At 32.4% G+C, this 9,810-nt stretch overlaps 1 protein-coding gene across 7 annotated transcripts in view; it reads left to right on the forward strand.

Moving 5' to 3' along the window:
• The window catches only part of LOC109858760 (prolactin-releasing peptide receptor-like), a 76,962-nt gene extending 67,508 nt beyond the window's left edge, over positions 1-9,454 (forward strand). For all 7 annotated transcript variants that reach the window (XM_020436337.1, XM_020436330.1, XM_020436331.1 and 4 more), the window contains one exon: positions 9,041-9,454. The gene's annotated coding sequence lies outside the window, so the exon portion shown is untranslated. The remainder of the gene's footprint in view (positions 1-9,040) is intronic.
• The last annotated feature ends 356 nt before the right edge of the window (positions 9,455-9,810 follow it).

A 9,810-nucleotide genomic window follows, 5' to 3' on the forward strand; every position in this document is an offset into this window, starting at 1 on the left:
CCCGATGCATGCTTATTCGCGGATCTTTGTTAATTAAAATCTCAGTAACTATTGCGAATCTAGCAAAATGGTATAGAACTTTTCACCTCAGTTTTATTCCTTCCACCTGCCTACGAGAGATGTTAAACTAATTCTGGGACACCCTGTATATATGATTATTAATATTATATAAATACTTTATACTTAATGTATAATGTTATGTACTCTCAATAAATTTAATAAAATAAAAAACAGAAATTTTATATCTTATTGTTTCTCTGTATAAAAGACATGTGACAATTAATCCTGGGTATGGGGCAGATTGACAAATCTGCGCGATTGTACTTAACATTAAAATACTCTTTTGTGTAAAGATATATAAGAATAATATTTGTTTTTTCTTAAAGCTAAAGGATGTGACTATTATATAATGTACCTAATATTACATAATATTGCGTACAATTTTTTTTTTTACAATCTATTTTGAATGTTACTTTGTGCCCCGGTCTCCCCTAATTATAAAATTAGGAATTATAAACTTTTCAAAGTTGATTTTAAATTATGTATTTTATCTCGCTTTGTTTTCTCGTTTGTGTTATCATTTCATAGTCTACTTCTGTTCTACTCAATGTTGGCAGCACACGACATTATTTGTAGAACAGCATTACGGAGTTTGCTCACTCCGACGTAACTCTCACATACATGTTCTCTCTCTCTCTCTCTCTCTTTCTCTCTTCTTTCCTCTCGATATATTACACACAATCCGAAGACTCTGTTCGACGAAGTGTTCAGCAAAAGCGTACACATAGATCGATATGACGATCCGAGTGATATATCGAAAAGAATAAGGTAATGAGCATTTAATAGTAGAGAGAATGTTTCAATATTCGATATTCGGCACGTGTATCCCGACAACCTCTAAAGTTTACCCAGGATAATATAATTTTAAAATTTGCCCTAAGGCACGTGTTTATCACACGCCGTCGCTACCGCTGTTGTTACTTTTCAATTTGTTTTTTTTTTTTTTTTTTTTTCAATTAAATCTTCTCGAAGGTTTTGGTGTTACAAAAAAAAGAGAAAGAGAGACGCGAGCTTTTCTCTTTTCCAGAGGAAGCGTATAGCTCAGATGGATGGATCGTCACTACTGACAAATGAAACTGCGATACGCCATTTTCTATTCCAAGAGAACCCATCCACTCTCTCAAGCACTCAAGCAGCCTGGTGACGGTGGATCTTTCGAATGTCGCTGATGAGGATGCACGATTATTCGTCTCCCTTTACTGTTCCTGGGCGCGCGTTCTTTTATAGCGCTGCGAAAAGGGACGTAAAAAAAAAAAAGCGTTCCGAATGGATATCGTCCCGATTCTCGTGCCGCTCTGCAATCGACATTACGCTGACCGCGTCGGAAAAAAACGCGACGAGAAAACCTGTTTGCTCGTAGGTCTTGCCTTCAAGTCCGTCGCACGAGAAGAAAACTCGGTTGGGTGATCAATTCTGCTGTCAGAATAAATAATATATCCGTCGCAGTTAGAGAATGAATATTTTTCTCTTAATGAATATTTCTCCGGCAGCCGTTACTTGTGTTGTATTTTCAAAGAAATTCTTCACACACACAAATGATCAATAATTACATTTATATAGGACACTATTATTGGAGAAAAATAATGTTTTTATGACGTGTAATAAAATAGATATTAAGTTGTTAATGTTGTTTTCAGATCCAAAAAAATATATTATATAAAATATTAGGTCTACCGGAAAGTTCTGTTCGTTTTTGGAATAAAACAAAATACAAATTTTTCTTACCGTCAATAAACTTTATTAAATAATATAATTGCCATTATTATTAATGATTTCTTGCCAGCGTGAGGGCAATTTGTATATCCCATTTTTGAAAAATTCAGAAAAATTTGTATTTTGTTTTATTCCAAAAACGGACAGAACTTTCCGGTAGACCTAATATATTATTATGTTATATTATATAAAATTAACCATAATACTTTTTTTAAAGATTAAACTCATAAGTCAAGAAATATCATAAAGATAATACTGACACATAAGCTCGACTATATACATATATGAAATAAAATAAAAATCTAATATATATATATATAATTTAAAAAAAATGAGAAATCAGATAAAAACACAAAGCAAGATTTCTAGATCGTGTATGTAAAACGATATCTTATGTATAGTTTATTCGCGCAATAATCTCTCGCAATATGATATCTTCGAATTTTATTTCGTCATCTGCAACTTCTTAATGAAAGCATACCGGGGGATCCGGAGAGAGTAATCTTCGAGAACATAAAAAGTTATGAAACTCAGAACGCGAGTTTTCTTTTCTCGCAACTTCGAATCGTCTCGTGTATCGTGGTCCTGTCGGGATAAATCATGCGAAAAAGAACACGAGCGACGAAAGAAAAACGATCAGATTTTATGTATGAAAGACTGGGTTCCAATGGCGCGTAAGAATAAAACTGTGATTTAAAGTGTCGTTCTCAAATCGCGCGCTGTCATTTGCATGCGAAAGAAACGGTAATTTGTCGACGCTCGACTTCGAGAAAAGAAAGTCATCTTTTATATATATATATATTAATATACAAATATAAAAAGCATAAGAAGAGATGAGTATGTATGTGTTGAGAGAATACATACACGTAAGATTTTTGCTTCGTTTTGCGACGTTAATGTCGGTATTTCGCGCGCCATTCAAAGAAAACCCGCGACGGCATATTGCACAGTTAAAATAGCAACGTATTTCTTCTTTTTACTATATTTTTTTTACATCCCTTTTACGAAGCATAAAAATTATGATTCTCGAAAAGTGTTTAATCTCAGTCACAAAATAAACGTTTTAAACGTTTTAAACTTACGAATTAAAATCAAGAGGTACAATAAGAAAACGTACAGCAATTAAAATCGAGTAACAAACGTAATTCGAAATTATTTTATTTTTCCTCTCTCTTTCTTTTGTAACATATAGCATTTCAAATTATTTTTTCATACAGAAGAAAAAAACTGAACGGATTAGAGAAACGGTGTGACAAATGTTGAAAATGACAATAAATGGTTTGTGTGTAAATGGTCATTTTTCTCCTTCATTATTTGCTTCTTATATTTCGATATCGAACAAACGGACGAAATATCAGCGACTTGTCTTTTTGACAAGTAATAGAAATCAATAGATTTGATGTAATGATGTGTCAATATAACATTGTCACGTTTTGAAAAATGTCACGATAAAAAGGTCGTACATTCTTATGGATAAAAGCGAGTTGGTTAGCGCGGCATCTACTATCGCGGAAACCATAAAAATTGTTTCAACAGAAGCATTACCTTATATCTTTCCAACCAATTAACTCGCCTATATCGTTTTCTATTTTGCCTCTATCACACTTTACGTTTTATATCCTATTTACTTATCGTAAATTAGAAATACAATAAAAAAAAAAAAAACAATAAAAGACTTTCAAAAAAATCAATATCAATTTTTTTCTGTCAAAAAAGGAGAAATAAATGGAAATTTATTACCACCCGTAAACTGTAGCGTCATAAAATATTCTTAGGAAAGCTGCGTGTGTCGGCTGTAAATTTTAGCATACTGCTAAATATTCTATCGATTCCCAACCGAAATATGTTCAATAAACTAATGAGGCACTTTTTCAAAATTAGATATGTATACACACATGTTAAATCGAGTTGTAGTAATTAATGATATTTCATTCATTAAACATCGTAATACAATTTATTCGGGAAATAACTTAGGAGTAAATTAAATCAAATTATTATTAATTGCTCGTTATTACTTATACGTACATAAAATATCAAATTATTATATACGAGATCAATTTTCTCTAATAATTTATTTGTAAATTTAATTACATTTACAAATTTAATTACACCTATTATAAACTGTAAATTCAAATTTATTCTATTAAAATATATAGAGTAGAGAGAGAGCAAAAAATATATATTACGTTAGTAAAAAAATATATATATATTACGTTAATAAATTCGAGTTAGTATTAGTATAGAAATATAGGTAATAAGAAATTCATAAATATTTACGAAACACTAAAAAGATCCGCGAGGAAGTATGCTTTTTTCTGACAGTTTTCTTACTTTTGTTGACACAACAAAAGCAAATGTGGTTTGTAAATTTAAATACGCACAATGAAACCAGGAAAATTTTATATGCAGTTTTGCATATTTGTCTTTTTGCTGATGTAGGACAAATATAAAAAATTGATGGACAAGTTCTGATTGCATCGCGCATATAAAATGATGAAAAAACTAGAAAAATGAAAAGAAATGAATCTGTCGGAACAGACGTGCGACTTATTTCGAATACGTGTTCATTAAATATTTATTAAAATGAAAACCAGGAACGATAGTGTGCGCACGCAACACGTTCAATAAAAAAAGCTTCATACATATAAACATCATGGTATTTAATCGCGAATGGCAATCAGTTGCCGAACGGTATGTGTACAATTAATGGATCTCGTTAAAAGCGAGCTTTAATTTGCCGATGACATTGCTTGCCATGAAAAACCGGTGGCTAACGATGGCTCGATATTTTACCGCTTTACTTCGAAATCGAGAGCGCGCGCACTCTCTCGAAATAGTAGTACGGAATTAACCGCAGCCAAAACCGCCAGGAAGTCATATTTCACCGGTCGATAGATGAATGCAGTTCCGGGGCGATCAAATTTTTCGATTCAATCCTTATGAACTCGCGCGGCGCGTTTTGACGAAGATTTAAACAAATCCGCTTAAAGCACATAAACAGTTTTTCATGTGTATTCAGTGAATGCCGAGCATTTATATTTACAAACGATTCTACAAATTGCACGATTTTTATGATCAGAGAGCAAACTTCAAAAATCCAAAATATACGCAATATGTATATACTGTAAACAATTTCTTCTTCATATATATAAACGTATGATTATGTACAATGACATCAAGTATATATAACAGATAATCCTTTACTTATTCAACTTCAAAATAAACAATTTGTATTTGATGATATGGATGCAGGCTATTTGTTCATTCTCAACAAATTTGATGTGATAATCAAACATGTTCAACAAACTCTGCATATTGACTTTATCGTTCCAACGCTGACGTATCTGCAGTATGCAATATTTCGATCTTTCCGTACTAAACACGGCTTTATCAAAGTAGATATTTATACGAACAAACGCTACGAATTTCATAAAAGTTGAAGCACTAAAAAAATTGAATATATGCACAGGTGATATTTATATACGGGAAATAGATACTTCTTCTTGAAAAAATTGAAAACCAGTTTCTAGTAGCTTCTATTTTCTCGACATTTTAGTGCCATTTTATTATATGGGTGATTCTCTGTGAACGCGTAAATTTCAACTTTCAGTTTTGATAAAAAATAATTATTATTAACTAACGGATAGCGGTGAATTATGTTTTTTCATACCATTTTAAGTCACCATTCGTAATATGAATACGTGACTATGCAATATAAAAAACTTATCTATGTTTTTATGTCAATATACCATGGAGATTACAGTCCACGGAGATTACGTTTTTTGAGAATTACCCATATGTATCGTAGACTTCAATTACATTTGTTGAGAGAAATAAATTATGTTATAAAAACCTTTTGTAGACAGACCTCAAAAATGATGACCGGACAAACTGGGTCTGTGAGACCCACGCGACTTTAAAATCGAATATCACCGCAAAAAATCGATATTTTTTTCAATGTTTTTTTGAATCGAAAATTCGAATGATTCTGCATCGATAAAAAAACCACATTGAAAAAATCTCTAGTAATTTCAAAGATATAAACATTAACCCTTATTACTTACGTGGGGTCCATAAGACCCCAGCATAAATTTGAGCTTACTTTTAAGTAAGTAAAATTCCAAAGCGAGATTTGTTACACCATCTGTTGGTAGATATATGAATATGATTTTTTGAGTGAAAAAAGTCGATTTTCTACGATTTTTAAATTCGCGATTTTTTTAAACATATAATAAAAAATTCAAAATCAGAAATAACATTCTTGATTCAGCATCCTTTAGAGAGTATCTATGATTTTTTTCCACATGAAAAAGTGAATAGAGTACTTTCTAGAACCTTTTAAAAAGGCTGGAGTCCAGTGAACCCCCAGTGGGGTTTATGTTGCGGAGATGAAGTGTGGATAACAAGGGTTAAAAAAATAAAATTTTTACTAGAAACGCCGATGTGCAATTTTTGAGTGAGTCTGAGAGACGCATGTCCGTCCGCAAAGGGATAATTGTCAATCACGAATCTTGATCGTACAAAATATACATGTAACATAAAATCTAAATTAACATTCATAAAAATGATTGTTATGCTTTGACTTAAATTATTTAACGCGCTAAAAAAGCAGTAGACTGCATTTTTCAATCTTGGAGATTTATGGTTCGGTCTCAGATTGATAAAACGCTTTTTTGGCGCAAAAAAGAAGCATAAACGAAGAGCGTTAGGGCGACCGAAAAATGAAGAGTATTCGAGAAACTGCCAGAAGCACGGACATAGCGGTCGGACTGTATTTCAATCACGCTGACGGAATAACGGAATGTCAGTTGAGCGAATCGGCAAATCCCTATGACAAGCCGATCGTTGTTTCGTATCGAAACACTAACATCTGAGAAATTGCATTGCGTCCGCGCCGCGTCGTTCAGTCAATTGATTGGACAGACGACTTCTGATCATCTGTGAATCGCGTTATGCCTTTCCAAAAGAGAACCGTCGAGTTTAACACACTGCGGCTATAGTAGCGTCTTCTCTCTGTTTTCTCAATGATCGGTTTTTGATGATTCTTTGATCTTTGGGATGTTGTTCATTATTATTATTTAATAAACATTATAATAACACACAAAAAAATTTAATACACATGTATTATAATAGTACAAAAAAAACATCCGGCTCAGTGATCTCGTGGGGGCTGCGAACAGAGAAGTCTCGAGTTTGAATCCGCACCTTCGGATTTTTCCGGTCTCTTTCAGTCGAACTTATCGATTGAAATGCGAACTGAATCAAACTTCCAGTCGTTTCGAAGTGATTATAAGCGCTTTCGAAATCCGCCTAAATCTGTAGGTCCAACACACTCTACAAGCCCTTCACTTTGGAAAAGTTGGGCGTTAAGCTAACAATCTACCCTCCGTAAAACTTGTATTGTTAAGAAACCAGAAAATAAAAAGCCGTTCCAGAAAGGAAGAGCTGAAAATTGGGAATCGGAAGGTGTAGAACGCTATAAAACTGAAATATATATATATATATATATATAAATCTGGTAAAACGGCCGTATTAATTTAAAAAACAGTTGAGATGTACCTTCCAGCCTTTGACTAGGAATGGTAGTAGTAGATAAATAATTGAATAAATTAAAATATGGAACGTTTCGATCTATATTTGTAAGATTATCTTCAGCCGGGCTTATTGAAAATAAAAATGAAAATGAAAATAAACATCAGAAGTCGTCACAAAACGAAAGTATATAAGAGAATCAATACAGTGTCAACAATACAGTGATGGAAATTGTTGTTGTTCAATTCGTCTCCGCATCGCCAAAAAATAATCAGTAAACTAATCAAATCGTTGAAATCTCTCAACACAATCATAACACAGCGACGACCAACGCACAAATATCTCATGAGACGGGCAAAATACAAATGCAACAACAATTTCCATCACTGTATTGTTGACATCTCTCATATACCTTTGTTTTGTGACGACTTCTGATGTTTATTTTTATTTTCATTTTTATTTTTAATAAGCCCGGCTGAAGATGATCTTACAAATATAGATCGAAACGTTCCATATTTTAATTTATTCAATTATTTATCTACTACTACCATCCCTAGTCAAAGGCTGGAAGGTCCATCTCAACTGTTTTATATATATATATATATATGTACATATATTATAATATATAATTAATATATATATATAACATGTAATATATACATATATATACATATGTATTATATGTAAACTTTTCATCAAAAAATAGCCGAGAAAAATCCTCTTAAAACAACGTTGAACATAAACTTAATGAAGTACGGGCTCTTTTATAAATTATTCTGCGCTTCTAAAGACCTCTTTTGTGTGCAATAAATCACACTATCATCATGAATTAAATTTAATTACAGTCAGAAGATTTTAAATAATAACGTGATATTTCATTTAAAATAAATGCATAATTTGCACCACTTAATCATTTCTTTCCTGACACATTGCATATATATAAATTGTTAGAAATTCATTTAAAAGTAATGAAAATTCTTTGATGATAATAAAATAACGACAGAAATAACATATAGTAAATTAACATATAGTGCGCTGAGAGCTTTAAATACAGAAAGATCTATTTACATTTAATTCGAGCGAGCTTTTACCGCGTTATTTCGCGCGTAATAAAACGCATTAACGATGTACATACGCGCGCGCGCACACATATGGATATGCAGATTGCAAGATGCACATTAAGTGCACTCTCTATTAAAATCGATGCTTATTAATATTCAGCGCGTTGTTGACTCACCCGGATCAAAATTTCCGGAAGCGAAGAGATTAAACGCATCTGTACCGTTCGTCGATTATTCAATATTGTATTTTTATTCATAAATATTTAATTCTTCGTATGAGTATGAATAAACGAGCAAATTTTCTTATAAGGTCAAGAAGGAAAATTTACGAATGATCAGAAATTTTGTATCTGAATCGAGGTCGGAACGTCATGAGACAATTTTTTAACACGCAAAAACAATACCGCGTGCAAAATTCTACTCGATATCACTTCGAACGCAATTTGATACTGCGTACACATTACAGCGTACAAAAACATTTCGTCAACCTGACCGTTTTCCCTATTTCTTTCTTTTTACTATAATATAAACGACAGATGAGATATAATCAAGGAAATACAAAACATCCATAATAATAATAATAATAATGAAATCTAAGTCTGGAATGTTCTCAATCATTATCGACTTTGTGTTACTTCGGACTTATACGGAATAATTTTGTTTGTATTTTCCAGATACGGGCTCCAGTTATTTCAGCGAACCGGAAAGCGCCGCTTCCGTCATCGCCATCGAGAAACTGTCAATCAAAATCGATCATCAAAACTACGGAAAGAATGCTCGTGGCGCATTTACAGCGAACTGTGTGTATAATGTACTCTCTGCGTGTATTTGTAAACTGTGATGTTAACTACTAATAACAAAAATAGACCGATAAAAGCATACATGTATTAAGCTATGAGCGATAGGCTCGAGAGCTTTAAAAACCAAAAAAAAGCGTAAAAAAGCACAAATATTATATAAACGCGTTCTGATCAATGGCCTGTCTACGATGTACTTACTTTCAATCATAATAAACAGTGTACGTGTACTATAACGTTGTGCGCTTTATCGCGAATTCAAATTATCGCCTGTATTATTAATTTATCGCATTTTTACGTTTTTTTTTTTTTTTTTTAATTTTATTCCTGCATACAATAAATTGAACATTATAATTATTAGATACATACATGTAATATTTATAAAATATATATACGTACTAAATATATGTAGTACACGTTAATTTACGTTAATAAACTGCGTATGACATTATAATATTTAAGTTTCAATCATTAATATATAGTTTCAATTTTATAAGATTAGATACAGCGTATATTATTTTGCTGTTTCGTTATATGATGTAGACTCAGTAGTGCAACACAACGATCAGTGCGACATAGAAGACTCGCGCGCAAACGCGTCACTAAAATTCATCGATCCAACTGTTATCACACTTCTTTCTATCTTC

Source organism: Pseudomyrmex gracilis, unplaced genomic scaffold, assembly GCF_002006095.1.
Source record: "Pseudomyrmex gracilis isolate BER0280 unplaced genomic scaffold, ASM200609v1 scaffold_223, whole genome shotgun sequence".
Lineage (NCBI taxonomy): Eukaryota > Metazoa > Arthropoda > Insecta > Hymenoptera > Formicidae > Pseudomyrmex > Pseudomyrmex gracilis.